General features: G+C 37.8%; 1 protein-coding gene across 4 annotated transcripts in view; it reads right to left on the reverse strand.

The window, feature by feature from the left end:
* KCNIP4 (potassium voltage-gated channel interacting protein 4) overlaps positions 1–19660 on the reverse strand; it is a 1175184-nt gene that overhangs the window by 431165 nt on the left and 724359 nt on the right. The gene's annotated exons all lie outside the window — the stretch shown is intronic.

Raw genomic sequence — 19660 nt, forward strand, 5'->3', positions numbered from 1 at the left:
AATAGGTAAAATATTTCACACTGTGCCTGGCTGTTAGTAAGTGTTTGTTTGATGAGAGCATAACCATTTCAACAACCAACTTATTTTCTCTTTAGATCTGGAACAATTACAAAGTGTGTGATACATTAAAAATCATTAATTCCAGCTCATATGTCATCTCCTGCAAAAAGTCCCACCTGCATTCCTGCCTCTTCCAGTTTGACTCTGCTCTTGGCTCCTGCTTCTTTTTTTGTGTTATTTACACAGTGTAATAAACCAATCATTTATTTGACCATCTCTTTTGCTCTACTAACTTCCTTATGAACAAGGAAGGATTTTGTTTTACATAATTTTTTATTTTCAGTATTTCAAGATTTTTGATAATTTTTAAAAAATTATATTTTATATTTATTTATATTTGTGAAAGAGAGAGCCAGCACAAGCAGGGGGAGGGACAGAGGGAGAAGTAGACTGCCCGCTGAACCAGAGCTTGATGCTGGACTTGATCCTAGGATCCTGGGATCATGACCTGAGATGAAGGTAGACACTTAACGGAGTTACCCAGGTGCTCAAGATTTTTGATAATTTCTGTTACATCATGAATAAAGAGTGTTTCCACGAATTAGATTACTTGTGTTACAAGAATATAGTTCATTTTCTCGACTGTATAGAAAAAATGAGGGGCCCCTGGGTGGCTCAATTGGTTAAGCCTCCCACTTTTTTTTTTTTTTTTTTTTTTTTTTAAGCAAAGCACAGAGAAGTTTTATTTTGGGGAGAAGACTCTGACTCTAAATTTTAGCTCAGGTTCTGATCTCAGGGTCATGAGACTGAGCCTCACGTTGGGCTCTGTGCTCAGTGCAGAGTCCACATGAGATTCTCTCCCTCTGCCCTCCCACTGCTCTCTCTCTCTCTCTCAAACAAATAAATAAAATCTTTTTAAAAAACTGACACAGCATTCTCTCCCCTTATCTTGAAGCTAAGACCTAAATCTTTACCATTGTATATAAATGTATCTTCCATTAATTTAAAACTGAAATACCTTGTAACCATGCAGATACATACAGATACATACACAAAAGCTACTTTACACATGAAAACTCTACCAGTCTTCCAGTCTATACTTGTTGCTTTCCTCATGCTGTTTTCTCATTTATTATCAGCTATTTTCACAAATGGAAGTTGAGCTCTGGGGACAAGCAGGAGGTGATTCATTTACATAGTCTTTCCAGTGCCCTGGGGCTAATTTTTAGTAAATGCACTGGGTGGACTTTTTCAAAAGATTTATAGTATTTATCTTGTAACCTTCTGTTATGAGTCTCAAGAGCACCAGCATCCCAGTGTCAATGAGAAGAGTGTACTTGATAGCCAGCCATGCAGTGTGCACTCATGGCCCTTATCCACAGAATTGTAATAGTACTTAATCCTATATGTACATATTGACAGCCAATTTATCTAATTACTCACGTTCACAAATTAACTGAGTGATAACAGAATACATTATCTTCATTCTGGCCTGTTTTTAGAGATCTTCAGGGAGACCTAACTGATCATTTCGAGGAGGACCTTGAAACACTGGAAACATTTTTGAGTAGTTTTAAAGAATCTGATTTATAAAACCTGGCTTATCAAGTATCTTCATTCCCTTGGTGTATTTTCTTTTTCCCAAATAATGAGCATAATTCAATTAGCAAGTGGTTCTGCTTTGAGGTAATAAAAAAGTGTGAGCCTTTTCATACTTAAGTTCAATAGCCAATGTTATAATCTCCATCTCTTTGAGATTTAACTAAAAGACACATTCATTCATTCAACCAAATGAGTGTTCTTTTCTTGGCACAGCTTTTATTCCTCCCTCATTTTTTTTTTTTTTTTTTTTTTGACACTCAATGCATGCATCGCTTCCTCAGAAAGCCTTCCTGGGATCCTTAACTATGTGGGAGGCTCCTTCTCCACGCTCACCTGAAACTCCATGCATGCCAGGGGCATAATTATACTTTATCACCATCTCCTATCTTCTCAGTGCCTTGAGGATGAAGGCCTGCTGTCTGGTACATTCTACAGACTAAGTGCTGTGTCAGGGACTACAGTTGAAAGACAAATAAGAGGGGAGCCTCTCCTTGAGAGATTGTAGTTCAGTAGGAAAAATGGAAATGTAAATTAACAGTTATAAGTCAAGGGCTAAAATCTATGACCAAGGTATCTCCAACGTGCAATGAATACAGAGATTAGAGAAAAGATATTTCACAGTGGTGATGATTTCACACAAATCAATTCTCCAGACTAGTGGTTTGTAAGAGAGCTTGCGAGAGATAACCCCAGGGATAATTCTGATATGCAGTTATTAAATCATAGTAAGAAGATAACATTTCCGCAATCATGTGTGCAGCTAAGAATACTGATATTGTGATGTGTCCTCACAGTTTATATTCCCCTTTGCTATCACCGGATTAACAATTACTTAGTTTAATTGGTAATTTTCTAAGCACCCAGTATTTGTAAGACCATGTGTGAACTGCTATGGAGACTATGAGGCTTTGTGATTGTATTCTTTTGACTAGAGTATAAGAGGAGAATTTATTCTGAACTGAACCCTGTCTCCATGCCAGACATTATACTAGGTGCTCTTCCTATATTGATCTATTAATTTTCACAAACACACCAGAAGGAAATATTAGTGTTCCGTTCTGGAGATTAGAAAACTGAGGAACAGAGAGGCTGAGAAATTTGCTTAATATTTCACCACTGAGAAGAAGCAGAGCCAGCCTTCAAAACCACATCATTTTATTTCAAGCCTTGCTTCTTTCTGTTCCAATGCATGGTCTCTTGAAGGAATTACTATCCAATCAAAGAAGATAAAACATATATACAAATATCCCTATTATATGAAGGATACCATAGATCAGGTGTTAATAACAAGTAGTGATATCTAAGGAAGAAAAATCAATTCAAGTCTTTGTGGAGAAGGTTGCAAGGAGCCTGCAAAGATTTCTGACAAGCTGAGATGGAATGAGGTCATCTAACAAAATAATATGCAGTATCCATCCTTCCGGTAAGTCTCATATAGAAAAAGAGAGAATAAGAACTATTCTGAATACTTGTCATGAATTTTAACATGATACTAACAATCAACATTTACTAAGCGATTCCTGTACACCAGCAAGGCATGAAACTACATGAACTTAACCACCCTCACGACAACCTATAAATTAAATATTATTATATCTCATTCAATAGAGCAAGAAACTGAGGTGTAGAATTTAAGCAACTTGTCCAAGTTAAATAAACTGCAGAGCTGGTGATCCAAGCCCAAATCCTTAGCCCTTTGTTACTTGAACTGCCATTCATAAATGCAAAGTACTTAGCCCAGTGTCAAATCCACAATACATGCTCAATAATAAATAATAATAAATAAATAATAATTTATTTAATAAATAAATAAATAATAATAATAAATAATAATGATAAGGAACACTATAACTTAAGAGGCGTATTATTGTCAAAGGTATAAAAGTGAGACTACCCAGAACAATGTCAGAGAAGTCTTCACAGAGCCCATGGAGAAGGCTTAGTGTTCGGAGTGCCTGGGGGATTTGTGTACAAAGGCAGGATGGGGGCACAGGGTGTGGACACATTAAGGCCAGAAGAGGCTTGACCTCGATTTGAGAAGCTATCATGAAACAATAAAGGTTTTATAGCATGTAACCTAATTAGAACGCAACTTGTAGACTGCATGTTTAAAAGGCACAGTTGGTAGAGAGAGATCATGGACCTAGACTTGGAAAATGATTGCATATGAGCTGTGAGGGAGGCAGGAAGTGCACAAAATAAGTTCTGAAGAATTGAACTTGAATGGGTAAGTGAGATTCTGGTGGTTGCCTAAATAAAAATAGGAGGGAAAGTAATAAAAATGGGCTGGGGCTTAGTCAAAGGTGTGGAACGGGGTAATGAGAGGAAAATGTCAACTGTATTCTGGGAAACTGATTTATAGGAGTCAGTGTGACATATACCAGACCGTTTAGCAGGCTGTTAGGAATTTATGTGAATAGGCAAAGCCCACCAGAGGAAAAGACAGGTTGATAGTGCAGATTTTGGAATGATTTGGAACTGTGTAATATTAGCTCATTAATGTTTACTCACTATATCTGAAGTAGCTCTGGTTATTAAAACTTTGCAAAAGGTTATTAACCTTTTGCACAGATAGATAGACAGACATAGATTGATTTGTGGTAGAATTTTCTTTTTTTTTTTAATTAAAAAATTATTATTATGTTCAATTGGCCAATATATAGTACATCATTAGTTTTTGATGTAGTATTCAACGACTCATTAACTAACTGCATATAACATGCAGTGCTTATCACAACGTGTGCCCTCCTTAACACCCATCACCTTGTTACCTCATGCCCCTACCCGCCTTGCTTCTGTAACTTTCAGTTTGGTTCTCACCGTCAAGAGTCTCTCAGGGTTTGTCTCCCTCTCTGATTTCTTCCCATTCGGTTTTCCTTCTCTACCCCTATGGTCCTCCATGCCTCTCCTTATGTTCCACCTATGAGTGAAACCATACAATAATTATCTTTCTCTGCTTGACTTATTTCACTTAGCATAAGAAGAACCTTTTGTTTTAAAATGAGAGAGAACATTGGGCATTTCTTGGAAAAAAAAATTCAGGAGAATGGTAGAGTGAAAATTTTTGAAATGAAGAATGATAAAAAATGTACTGAGTGGGGTGCCTGGGTGGCTCAGTGGGTTAAGCCTCTGCCTTCGGCTCGGGTCATGATCTCAGGGTCCTGGGATTGAGCCCCGCATGGGGCTCTCTGCTCAGCAGGGAGCCTGCTTCCCCCTTTCTCTCTACCTGCCTCTCTGACTACTTGTGATTTCTCTCTGTCAAATAAATAAATAAAATCTTTAAAAAATATATACTGAGTGCTTGTTCTGGGACAAATACTATATCAGGTTTTATTGGGAAAACACAATCTAAAGACAAACATCACGGAGTGAAACCACGTTTGGGTTGAGAATTCCTTCAACAGCATAAGGAGATATTATGGAAAAAAAAAACTGTTCAAGAATTATGAGGCTCAAAAAGTTATTATTTATTTAGTTTTAAGTCATTCATTCTTTTCCTGTTTATTTATTTTGCTACCCAGTTTATTCACCCACCTTTTGGTAAAACAGGACCACACTCTCGCTTTAGGTAAGCACTCTTCCCACATTTTTACTCTGCAGCTAATAAATGACAATACCACCTACTCTAGGGATCACCCCAAATTGGGGTAAGATAATTGATATATCGCTCCAGTGATGATAACTGATTCATGAATGGGGCTGTGGCTCAATCATGGCAATAAGAATAAGATTCAGAAAAAAAAAAAAAAAGAATAAGATTCAGGAATTGTGTTAGACTCCTAAGAAATAAAAGTTTTCTTTTTTCTTTTTTTTTTCTTTTCAGTTGGTAAGAGTTGTGGTCTATCACTAAGCCCTTTGTGGCTGCTTGAGGTTGAGAATGGAACAGCCAGAGGTCCTCAGCCTGAAAGACATAGAGAAAGAGAGGCAAGCCAGGATTCATGTGATACCGCTTTAGTTGCTGGATTAAACTTTACGTGAAGCTTCACTTTTAGATAGTTTCTATAAGTACAGAAGTATCTCTAAACCTCCCAGGTACACAAGTTAATATATTATCATTATTGCTTAAAGTAATAATGATTTAAATTTTCTTAAACTTGCCTTTTTATCAAAAGAAAAAAGTCCTAATGGAGAAAAGTCTTTAGTAGCTCATGGAAAAGGCCAAGGTAGAGACGAAAGTTCCTGAAGGCAAAGGATGGACTAAATCTGGAAAAATTCGAGCTAGAAACAAAGAGCTCTGAGAGATACTCTAATTAGCTAGAGCTTGGGCTTTTAGATAATTCATTATTCATTCCACTGTGCTCTTAAAAACCTGTTCCTTCAACTCCAGTTGTCACTGATGTCATCCAGCCCTGTATTAGAGCTCATTGTTCAAATCTTTCTTTCTTCCACTAGATTGTAAATGAAAACTCCTTGAGTTTTCTTGAGGCAGAAGCTATTTCCTGCTCATGCTAGTAGCCTCATGAGCCCTCCCAGAATGTCTGTCACACAGTAAATAGCTGTAGTGTTCCACTGAGTTTCAGAGCAGGGAGAGATGTGGTGAGAGGATGTGGCAGATTACTCTGGCAGCAGTAGGTTGAAAGACTGGAATGGGGTAAGGAGGAATAGGGAGGGAAGCCAATTAGGTATGCATTTCAGTATTCCAGAGCTCGGAGAAATAAATCAACAAAATGTTATGACCTAAATCTAGACAGCAGCCACATGAATAAAATGGACATGGCCACACAGATGAATGTTCATACAGTATCTCTTTGTCTGTTCTCTTTTATTCTTATGAAATTCATAAAACCGTTGCCCATGGTAACATTCAGACCAGCATTTGGATGCATCTCTCAGATCAAACATTGATGAGAGAGGTCTGTGTCTTTGTTCTACTGAGTCAATTGTTCTAAATATAGGCTAAGCAGGTTTCTTAGAGCAATAGAAGTGACTAGAATGGATTCCAGGATCAGCAGTATCCACTCCACACCCCAACTATGAGCTCGTTTGAAATGAATACAGCATAATCTGAAAGAAATAAATGTTTAAAACAATCCTGAGTATTTGACAATTTTTGCTGAATTTTAGAGTGTTGATTTCCTACTTTGTCTCATCATAGCACAGTGTTGAATATAAAGGGAAATGCATAGTTTAAGGAAGCAATGGTCTTAAGGAAACTTGAATGTATTTGAATGAGAGACACTTTGGAAACAGGCCCAGTATCTATTTTTATAGATGATTGAGGACATTTTCTCCAGATTCAATCATAAAAAGCAACACATGACCCACCCTTTTCACAAAATAAAATTTCTTTCACTTTTTTCAAAGTTAAAGGTAACATTTCTCATTTAAAAGTTAACCAATTTAGAAATTTTGGAAAAGAGAAAAAACTACACAGAAAAAAGGATAGAATCATGTCTGTGATTTAATCTCAATGTAACTATCAATACCCTCTAATTTTTTTCAAGTATTAATTATATGGGCACATCTAAGCACATTTTTTTTTCATCCTTTTGGGTTTTGCTTAAATGTCCCTTCCTTAGAGAAGTCCTCCTTAACTTCTTATTTGCAATGTGGTTCCTTCCTTGCCTTTGCTATTCTTTTCCATAGCACACTCTGCTCTGTAGAACTTAACATGTTTAAATAGTGGTTGTGTATTTTTAATGCCAGCATTACACATGAGGGTGGGATCATGACTGTTTTCTTCATTTTCCTACTAAACAAGAGGCAAGTACTTGGCATCTAGCACATTCTCAAGTTTAATTATTTATTAATTTTCAGGTACTATGTTGCAATAGTTTAAGACAGCCAAATGGGTTTGAATCCTGTTGTGGAAGGCAGGATACTATATATTACCTTACATAGTAAGCACAACTTTACTAGGTTAATTGTGTTATCTTGAGATGGGAAAATTATCCTGGATTATTTAGTTAGCCCAGTGGAATCACAAAGGTCATTATAAGAGGAAGGAAAGAGGGTCACGGTCATAAAAAGACAATGTGATGATAGAAGGAGAAAGAGAGGGAGAGAGAGGAGAAAAATATGACCATGAGCCAAGGACCGTAGTAGGCCTCTAGAATCTAGAAAAGACAAAGAAACATCTAGAGCTTCTATAAGGAACCAATCCTGCCAACCCATTTTAGACTTCTGACCAACCAGAACTATATATGAGAACACATTTGTGTTGCTTTAAATCACTGTAGTTGCAGCCATTTGTTCCAGTACCTATGGGAAGCTAATCTACCTGCTTTGCATATGAAAAGCCTCAGGAAAGTAAATCATCCTCTCTGTGCCTCAGTTTCCTCATCTCTAAAATGGAGAAGCAGCACCTGCTACACAGCATAGTTTTAATCTGAAAATATATGCAAAGCATGAAGAAAAGGGCTCAGCATATACTATGGTCTTCCTAAATATTAACTGTTGGTAAAAGTACAAATTACCAAATAAACATGAGATGTGTCAATGACTCTTTTCTTATCAATCTCAGGTAACCAGGTTCTCACACGTGTTGCAGTTTTCTTCAGCCCAACATAATAAAGTGATAACAGGGTAGATCTTTTTAACATAACTCTAATGAAACACGGGATGTTAGAGACAGTCCTGTGTTTGAAATCTTTTTTGTATCCACAGGAAGAGAGATCATTTGCCCCACTTGCCCAAGACAGTCCTAATTTGTAATTATTGACACAGAATAATTTGTAGTGCCCCTTTAACTCTAATCAGTGTCCTGGTTTGCACAATAAATCATATGCTCACTCCCTCTTGCCCTTTGGATGAGTCACTTAATATATCTGAGACTTTATTACTCTTCTACAAAATGCAATGACACTACCTCTCCTGTAGGGTGCTGGATGGATTGACATGAATGACGATCACAGCACAGTGTAAATGCTCTCTCTGAACTAGTTTCCACCCTTTTCAGTAATGACTGAGCACCTAAACTCAGGAGAGAGATGCAAACAGAGGGAGATCCACTGATTAATTCTCATTGGAAGAAAGTATTTAAAAGCAGAATTTAGCTGGAAACACGGGCTCAATCAACTTGCCAGTGGTCTCAAGCTAGGAAAGACCACCAGAATCACAGAACCTCAAACAGAAAAGATCTTACTTATTATCCAATCCAATCCATGCTACCACCACATGGAAACCCTGCCACATCCCTGACTGGGCTATCTCCTGATAATCGTCAGTGGTTAATGCCATGGAGCGCTTATCAGGTCTGGGACATCATACCTTGCACCTTCCATGTATTACTTTAAATCATCTTTATAAGAGTTCCAGAAGGTAAGTACCATGAACGTCACTTGGAAGATGAAATTTACAAGGTTTTGTAGTCAGGATCTGGTCTCTTGCCTCCTAGTGAGTTTTGGTGGCCACATAGGATTTTGGAAAATTCTAAACCTAAAACTTGTAGTGAAGAACACAGAGCTCAAAATGTCCTTAAAACTCCTAAATGATTTACAGGGGAGACTCATTGTAAAGATTCCTTTAGTTTTATGAATCTTATTCTGCAAATGTTCATTCCTATTTGTTAGTGGTTCCTTTCTTAATTACTGTGGAATGGTACAACATCTTAAAACAGAGGAAGGTGTCCCATGGTTCCTAGGCAGTGGTAAAAATCACACATAAGAATTTTTTTTTTTTTTCAATACAATCAACTGGTGGTGGGGTCTGGGAGAATTTTTTTTTTTTTTCTAATGGGAAATCCATGATGCAATGATTGGACAGTTGACAGAGTAGTACTGAGGTGTAGTGCAAAGTGCTGAAAGTTTTGCAGACAAGAAAACTTCATTCCAGTTGGTCTGAAATAACTCATTATGTGAGCATGAACTAGTTATTTTACTATTTTGTGCCTTAGTTACCCTTTCTATAAAATGAAAGCTTGGGGAGATTGTCACTAACAGCCTTTCAAGTTTGACCAGACTCTGATTCTCTGAAATATGGCCTAGATTCCTCACAAATTGTCACTTTGGCAACATAGCCTGGTGCTTAGAAAGCGCTCAGGGCCCTCAGAAGAATTCAGTATCATATTTCACAGATGGAAACTAATTGAAATTCTTTAGGTAGATCAAGTGTAACCACAAAAGCTTGCACAGACCTGTAGCAGTTCCTTCGCCCAGAACGGCTTCAGTCTGTCGACAGCTCTGAGCATGTTGCAGTAAAATCAGAAATCATCTGTCTATCTTAGGGTAAGTCATCACCCAGAGCAGAGTTTTGTCAGGTCAAGGACACCAGGTTGCTTACTTGAGCATGGATCATGCTTAGATCTTGAAAATGAGAAGCACTTTTCTGATTCCACAGAAAGCAACAGTCCCAGAAGGGAAATGTATTCATCAACTGGACCCCACAGTGCCCTGCAATTTTGGAGACAGTTTCAGTTTTAGCCTCTGCTCTCTGTCCACATCTCCAGCCCATTCTTCTTTAGAGCCCATGCTTCCTGGGCCCATTCTTTCCCATAGTTTGAAGCATATAATCATGTACCTTTTCTAGCTCCCTTTCGCTGCTCGTCTCTCTTCTGTGGCATCTATTTTTTTTTTTTTTAATTTCTACTAAGATTTTATTTTAGTGTGTAAATAAAAGTGTAAATTCATTACTAAATAAGAAAAAATATATGCTAAAAAAAGCTGTCTTAGCATCAAGAGTTTTGTTTTTTTTTTCTTTTCTTTTTATCTTGTTATGTTAGTCACCATACAATATATCATTAGTTTTTGATGTAGTGTTCCAACATTGACTGTTTATGTATAAGACCCAGTGCTCCATGCAATATATGCCCTTCTTAATACCGACAACCAGACTCACCCATCCCCCCACCTCAACCCTCCAAAACCCTCAGTTTTTTTCTCAAAATCCATAGTCTTTCATGGGTCATCTCACCTTCCAATTTCCCCACTTCTTCTTTCATTCTCCTAATGTCCTCCATGTTACTCCTTATGTTCCACAAACCAGTGAAACCATGTGATAATTGACTCTCTCTGCTTGACTTATTTTACTCAGCATAATCTCTTCCAGTCCCATCCATGTTGATGCAAAAGTTGGTATTTATCCCTTCTGATGGTTGAGTAATATTCCATTGTATATATGGACCACATCTTCTCTATCCATTTGTCTGTTGAAGGGCATCTCAGTTCTTTCCATAGTTTGGCTCTTGTGGACATCACTGTTATGAATATTAGGGTACATATGGCCCTTCTTTTCACTTCAGTATCTTCTGTGGCATCTAATATGAACTCTCCCTTGCCTGCTTATGTTTCATGGATTTGGATTTATTCTTGCTTGCGACTCTTCCTGTCTCCTAAATTCCAGTTTGATGACTCTTACTGAGAAGCCAATCTGAAACTGCTCTCTGGACAGCAAAAAATGGCCAACTCATTAGCCAGACCAATCTTATTATATTTCTTGATCATTGAGTGTTGTGCTCTGTCCCATGCTTGAAGTCAGGGATCATAGAAGATTCAAATAAAACCTTCTACCTTCTACATAGAGCTGACAAGCTACTGGAGGAGTAGACAGATAAACTATGCTTCATTTCAGTGAGAATGACTGGTTTTACAGAACAGATCTTCTCAAATGGTCTATGCTGAAAGATCAATTTTGTGGGTTTTTTTTTTTCTTTCCAGTGCATTGTACATAAATAATCTATTTGTATTGTCAAATACAAAATGGAACTTATGGATGTTGTGGCAATTTCAGATTATTGGAACAGTTTCTAAATGCTATGTTTAAATTCTGCACTTTGTCTTTGCAAATGGGCAGTCGACAGTTTGCAAAATACTCCCCTTCTACAGACTACAATTTGAGGGGGTACTCTGTTAGAACAGCTTACATAAGATGCTGTTGGAAAACACATGAGTGCTCGGCTCATTTTAGCTGGGGTGTGAGAGAAGTCTCCCAGAGAAACATGAGGACCCACTTTTTAGTTCCCTTCTTCCTCCATCTTTGCTTCCTTGAAGGTCAGTAACTACCTTCATCTTAGAAGTTTAGTTTCCATTTGCTTGCATCAGATTGCCTACTCAGGTTACCTACTCCCTTCTAAAACACACTTCTGTTCTCCTATTTCTATCATTTTTTTCCCCCTTCTGTCCCTCACCCAGTCATGGCTGGTCCCTCTGTGGTGTCTTTTCCTTATACGACTCATTGACTTCCATACTTGCTTCTTTAGAGCCTGTGGTGACTGGGCAGTGGAGCCGACAGAGGACAGAACCCACTTTCCTCTGTTATGTTCCTGCAACGTCTCCTCTGCACTGCCACCTAAGACCTCTGCCATTGAATTCCCATCTAACTGTCTAGTTGTTTCTTCACAAAATCTCACCATGTTGGCAGCCCTGCATTGAAGTTGAATTATTGACTTTTTCAGTTGGTCCTGGACTTGCTCACCTTCATCTGCCCTCAGTCATGCTTCTTTTTTCCTTCTGCCTTAAAAATTCTCCTCCTCGGGGTACCTGGGTGGCTCAATAGGTTGATTGAGCTCCGGTCTGGATCTCAGGATCCTGGGATCAAGCCCCAGGTTGGGCTCTGTGCTGAATGTGAGGGCTGCTTGTGATGCTGTCTTTGCTGCCCCCTCCACCCAAGACACACATGTTCTTTCTCTCTAAAAAAAAAATCCTCTTCCCTCTCTACTAATTTTCCAGCCCTCTCACCTGCCCCACTGACCCATCTCAAGAAAAAATAGCTATTCTTCAATGCCCAGCTTGAATGTCATACCATACTTGCCATTAAATCTCAGAGATCACACCACAATTGAAACAATTATTCAATCTGCTAATTCCCTAATATATTCCATACTGTCTCTCTTTCGGCACTATCTCAAGACATGGTGGTTTGGATAGCAGGTGGCATGGATAGCAGGCACATCACCTGCTATCCATGCCAGCTCTCGGAGGTCAGACTCAGTGCCTAACTAACTCTCTACTAGGATCCTAGCCTTGATTTGACCTTCAGACAATTATTTACTTTTTCATTTGCCTACACAGAGTTTCTGAACCTTCTAAGTGCTGGCCATACTTTCCCAGCCTTCCAAGAATATACAGTGTATTGGCAGAAAGCAGATACCTTCATGGTTAATTGTCAAGCTGATTGGTAAGCACAAAGAGAATGTTTTGCACTAGGCAATACAGAAGGTGGAGGGTGAATGCCCAGCTCAGAATAAAGGTGACCACGGTGTCCAGGGAGTCATTCTTCTGTAAGTAGCAGTTGAGAAGAGAATAAAAAGATAAGCAAGCCCACGAAAGGCATGCAGGAAGGGAGCCTGGGGAAAGTATCCAGGCTGAGGGGTCAGCTGGACAAAGGTTCCCAGGCTGGAAACAGTGGTCAAGTGTAGCTTGTAGGTATGAACAAGTCACGTCACTAAGAATAAAGATTAAAGGGCGGCTACTTAGGAAGGGAAAGCGTATAAACTGACATGGAAAGAAGCAATGCTTCTTGCCAACACAACAGTTTTACAAGCAAACATAAACACTAAGAATATTGAGAATGAATGTGAACTTTTTTTTTTTTTTTTTTTTTTTAAGCAGGGCTTTACAGATGAAATGAGTTAAGATGAGCTGATACTGGGTTAAGGTTGGGTTCCAAAATCATTTGGTGTCCCTAGAAGGAGAGGAAGATTTGGAAAGAGAGGCAGACACACACAGAGGGAAGACAGACATGTGGGGAAGAGGCAGAGATTGCAGCGATGCTGCTAAAAGCCATGAAATCCCGAGGTTTGCCAGCAACCACCAAAGGCTTCAAAGCAAGGGGAAATTTCTCCTCCAGAGCCTTCAGAGAGAGCACAGCCTTCATGCCATCTTGATGTTAGACTTGTAGCCTCTAGAACTAAAGAAAAAGGAGATTTCCACAGCATTAGGCCACCCAGCTCAGGGTAAAATGTTATAGCCGCCCTGGGATACCAATATAACAATTTAATCAATCAGATAGAAATACTCGCTTTCTTAATTTGGCCTAATCTCAAAAGTATCTTCTCCCTTCCAGGCTTAGACACTTCATTTCCACAAAGCACTCTGCTGAATTTTATATATCAGAGATATTCCCTTAAAGGCCTATGAATTTATTCTTGTTCACTTAATCCACTAAAATTAGGTAAGTGAATCTTTTTAATTAAAAAAAAAAAGAGCTTTGACACATTTTCTAAGTATGAAACTTTGAAGCTCTTGGTACATATAGATCTTCCTCCTATAAAGTAGTTCCACGTTCAGGAGATATTTGTTATATTTGACCCAAGGTGTTATTTCCCAAGGCATACTGCTTAATTGATTAAGAACAAGTATCTTGTGTAGAGAAAATATCCAGGTCTGTGAAAAAAATTATATATATAGATAGATATAATTATATGTATTTATATATAAAACATAAAATTATATATAACATTAAATATATTATATACTTATATATAATATATAAAGATGTATAAATAAAATATTAAAAATTATATATAGAAATTATATATACACATATATGTAAAATATATTTTACTAGTGTATATTCTGTGGTAGAGTTAAAAGTTTTAATGATCCAGTATATCTTAGAACTGTGCCTTAATACTAAATTCGCTGTTTCCTAAAAACTAGGTTGTTATGACTTCTCTTTGTGATAATGATAAGTGGCCACTGAGTTCTGCTCAGTGGGCTATCATGTGTATTTACAGGGACATTTGAGATGATTACAGTTTCCTTTAAATGTTTCTGCCTACTTCAGCATTGATTTCACTGACAAATATGGGAAGCCATTTGTCAGAGGGTTAGGGAGAGGGTAGCGTGGCACTTGGAGTTGCAATAATATTAATAATTTGTGGCCTCTCTGGTCCATTTATCCCTAGTGTTCAAACCTTGTGGCACAGATGCCTGACTTTCTCCATTGCGGTCAATGTCAAGACACAGATAAGCACACGCACTCAATCAGAGGGAGAAAGAGAGCTGCCTGATAGACAAGGGCACACTTAAAGAATATGAGCAGGTTAATAATGCTCTCTTCAATGAGATGAAATTACCTGTTCTTTACCCCAATGCTTGTATTTGACAAGGGGCCTTGATCCACCGTTACTGATAAATTGCCAGGTAGAATGAATGTCTGTTCATACCCTGTCATCTGTTGCAGATATTATTTTTGTTCTTTTCCCTGTAAGCACAGGTACAAATTTCCTAACAAAGGCTCTAACTTCAGTGGTGTAAAGCATCAGTCACTTCGGAGGAGCTGTACGCACAGAATAGCAATGTAGTTGACTCGTTGAATTCCACAATTGGACTGACCATGAATGTTTTGATGAAGACAGTATTTTAATCTACTTGTAAAATAGTTCTTTACCAATGACTATATTATAGATAAAGAAGCAGAATTTAGTAAAAAGTATTAGGTGACATTTGGTAATCATGATTGGCTATGGGGTATGAGTCTTATAAGCAAAATATATTCAAATTTTAAAACTATTTCTTATATATAATTCAAGGGGGCACCTAGGGGCTCAGTTGGTAGAGCATGTGACTCTTGGTCTTGGGGTTGTGAGTTCAAGTCCCATGTTGGGTGTAGAGATTACTTAAAAATAAAATCTTAAAAAAAAGATACTCATATCATTCAATAGTTTTTATGCCTAACTATTAAGAGTGAAATATCTTAATCAATAAGTTATTATTAAGAACTTTCTCTATATTTGGCACTGTCCTAGATCTGGAGTTAATTGTTGAAGTGATAAAAGGATTTCTTTCTTTCCTTGTTTTATGAATTCATTCATTCATATAGTCACTCAAAATTGTTCTTGGAGTGTATATTCTGTGCAAAGCTTTGGGTTAAGAGTTATTCTTTGTCTTCAGAGAAACACTCCAGCCTATCACAGAAGGTGCATAAGAAGATAATTGGTTGAAATGCAATATGATAGTGATATATATAATATATGAGGTTTGGGTAGAGAGAATGAGGTAATTATCTCCAGAGGAATGTGGGAAGGAATGAAGGGGGCCGGGAAGGTACAGAAAGGTCACCCAGGAGACAACACTTCACCTGGAATTTGAAAGATAATTAGGAATTTGCTAAAAAGAACATCTAAGACAAAAGACATTTCAGTGAGATGAGGAAATGTGAGGAGTGAAGAAGAAAAATAAAAGAGAAAATTAGGTAACTAAGTTGTTTGATTTTACTGATAGGAAGGCATGAGCTGAAAAGGCATGGGGAAAAACAAAAACAACAGAGAGATAGGCGAGGGACAAGGAGATAAGGACTGAAAATATTCCAAAGAGTTTGGGATTAAGGAAGTCACTAGTTAACCTGACAGGTTATTTCAGTGCAGTGGGGGAAGGAAGCTGGAATATATTGGGTTCTGATGTTGTGTGTCCCAGAGAACATCCATGCTTAGCTTGGAGTATGTTTGGGATTCTCTCTTTCCAATCCCCTGCTCATGAATGCTTTCTCTCTCTCTCTCTCTCTCAAATAAATAAATAAATCTTTTACAAAAATAAATGTGTATGGGGCACTTCTATGTTCTAAGGACTGTAATTATTCACAGAGCTTCACAAATGTAATTCAGAATCTTCCAGTCGCTTGTCAATAGGTTTTTAACCTCAATCTTTTAAAAATAATAATAATTATTATTGTTATTATTATTACTATTTTAGAAAGGAGGGGTGAGAGGGAGCAGCAGAGGGGGAGAGAGAGAATCTTAAGCAGGCTCTGTGACATGGGGGTCCATCCCATGACCCTGGAATCAGGACCTGAGCTGAAATCAAGAGCTGGATGCCTAACAATCTAAGACACCCTGGCACCCCAATCTTTTTAAAATTATGATCCTACAATAAGAAACATATCTTAAATCATGACCCAACACACACACACACACACACACACACACACCCCACACATACACAGACACCTTACACAAAAGTTTTACCAAACTTATACCTAGTATATACTTTTACTTACTTGCATGATAGTAATTATTTGTATCTTTGCTTTTATTTAAATAATCTGGTTCAGACCTATAATACTCACTACTATTTCAAAGGTTATCAAACTTGTTTTGTATCATGGTCCTCATGGTAGTCTGGTAAAGCCTATGCATACCTCAGAAACATGTTTGAATATGTAGAGTAAGATATAAGGTTAGAAAGTAAATCAAATCTGTTACAATAGAGTTAACAAAATATTAAAGACACACTAGCAACAGATCTAATAATTACTATGATTTCAAAGTAGTAAAGAACATAAAAAGCATTTCAAGATAGCCACATTATAATGGGATATGAAAAACTTTAATGTCTATTGGTTATGAAGTCACAGATGCTGCTAATGATACTGTGGTTTGCTGTTTGCATTCATAATTAAATGAGGGGTGCCTGGTTGGTTCAGTTGGTTGAATGTCCAACTCTTGATTTCGGCTCAGATCATGATCTCAGGGTCTTGGAATTGCACTCCGGGCGGGGCTCTGAGCTCCGTGTGGAGTCCCCTTGAAGTTCTTCCTCTCCCTCTCACAGCCTCTTTGCCCTGCCGCACATGCTCTTGTTTTCTCTCTCTCTAAAATAAATACATCTTTAAAAAATGTATAATTAAAAGAAATGTTAAATTTTTGTTCAGGTTAATGAAAATACATATAAAATAATATTCTTTTTATCCAGGTTCATGAAGTCCCTGAATGTTCTGGTCTACCTACTCCAGGTTAAGATCCCTGTGCTAATAATGGTGGTTGGAGAAGAAATGGCTGCTATCCCCCTCTCTCCTTATTTCCTCCATTATTATCCTCACACACACTGCTCTAGTTTTATCAGCCTTCTTGCTTCTTGTCAAACACATGGGGTTGGCATGCTTCTATTACAGGGCCTTTGCATTTTCCCTGTCCTCCGTCCATAACATTCTCCTCAGATGTTTATAGCTTGCTCCTTCATTGTGCTCAGGTCTCTGATCAAATGCTCCTCCTCAGAGACCTCATTCTGACAGGCTTAGAATGAGCCCATTATCCTCCACTTCTTTACCCTGCTTTATCTATCTATACAACTTTCATTTACCAGGCAATATATCATGGATCTATTTGCCTATTAGAATGTAAGTTCTATGAAATAGTGATTCCTCTGGATGAACAACTTCACAGTGACTGGCATGCAGCATGCTCAGTTAATATTTGTTGAAACAGATAATTTCAACAATCTGTGGTAGGTGCTTAGACGTGGGGCATATCCAATGTGCTAGGGGCTCAGAGAGGAGGGCAGCTTCAGGAAGGAGACCCTGTCAGCATACTGTCTTAATAAAAGCAGAGACTGAAGGAAGAAGAAAATTAAACATTTCACTTGGAAAGATGTTTGGGTTTCAATCCAGATAGTCTAAAGTCATGTTTAATGAAAATAAATGACCTTTTCAGTCATACTTGAATGGTCTTGATTTCGCAATTTCTCTTTACTTTCTTTTTAAAAAATTTTTTATTTTCTTTCTTTCTTTCTTTCTTTATTTATTTATAAACATGTATTTTTATCCCCAGGGGTCTCTTTACTTTCTAAGCTCTGCATTAATTAAAGATTTGTTAAGAAACAGCACAAAGTAGGCATGATAAATAACACAGATGGCAATGTGGACTTCAAGGGTTTCAGAAGAGGAGTTCTATTATCAAAGAGCTGGGCAGGTAGGACTGTCTTTGTACCTCTATAACCACATTATTTTTCATAAGGCAAATTTGATTCATTTTTCCATTAAAATATATTACAACCATTCAAATCCATCAAGGGGGAAATGTAACATTTGAATCTTAACCAGCAAATCATAGATTGCACTGACTTTTTTCCTCGCTGAAATGTTTTTTCTCCTCATTCAAATTCTTATATTAACCAGACTTGAGACAGGCATGGTTTTATGCTGATTGAAAGAGTGTTTCAAGATAAAATGTCAGCAAGCTTTATCTGAAAATGCCAGATCCAGTAAGTTATATGTGGTTCTGAAAATCAGAAATTGACATAATTTTAATTAGCTTCCAGTTAGCAAAGACATATCTAATAAATGTTCATTAAGTTTGCCCTTTAAGATATGCATATGTTGGTGTAAATTTTTCTCTAAACGATGCCCCTTTGTCCTTCTGGAGCATACGGGAAAACTATGAGGATGGATACATATGCGAAGAAAAATCCCTGATGCCATATACAAGACAAAAACCCAGTACAAAATTTATTATGTACTAAAAATATAGATATTCAAAGGGTCAGATAAAGATAGCAATCCTTTCACTTATGCTACCAATAGTATTTGAGATCAGAACAATGCTCTCTGCTGTGCTGGGTGTTGGAAATATAAAGAGAATGAATTAGACAAGGTACCTGTCTCATGAAGTTTACCTCCTAACAAGGGAATAGATATAAACAAGCACATGAATGAGTTCACATCCTAACAAGTGTTATGAAGACAATAAAATGGATGATAAGGGGATTTGATCCACATGGATCTTCAAAGTCCCTTAGAGTAAAGGCAATTAAAATTTAATTCCTAGTCCTACCAAGCCCTCATACTTCAAAAGTAGCAGCAAGATAAATTCCTACGTTCCTTTACAGAGTCAGTCCAAGTGCAACACATAAGAGATCCCATGGAGCCAAGGTTACTTTCTAAATTCCAGTCTCTTCCAGCAAATTACTCTTTCCAATAAAATTCTTCACCAACAAGATTTTCCAAATGTCATATATCCCTCCCTTTTTAATGATTTTTATTTATTTATTTGAGAGAGAGAGAGAGAGAATGATAGAGGGGAGGGGCAGAAGAGAGGGAGAAGCAGACTCTCTGCTGAGCAGGGAACCCAACCTGGGGCTAGATCCTAGGACCCTGAGATCATGACCTAAGCTAATAGCAGATGCTTAACTTACTGAGCCACTAGACATCCTCATTTATCCCTTTTTGTGCATTGCTGCTTTACTGTCTGTAGCCTCAAGTTATATGCTTTGAGAAACCCCAGTTTTGTAAACTGTGGTACAGTATATTAGGAAAGACTTCCTGGCTTCCATGCAATTCTGGAAGGTGGTGGTAGGTTAAACAGGAAACTAGGGGCTTCTAAAGGAAGAGCAGCAGGGGAATCAAAGATGAGAGGAGATGAAAAACTTCCCAAAGGAGTAGCCACTTCCAAAATGCCTTCCCCTCAGAT

This window comes from Mustela nigripes, chromosome 1 (genome assembly GCF_022355385.1).
Source record: "Mustela nigripes isolate SB6536 chromosome 1, MUSNIG.SB6536, whole genome shotgun sequence".
NCBI lineage: Eukaryota > Metazoa > Chordata > Mammalia > Carnivora > Mustelidae > Mustela > Mustela nigripes.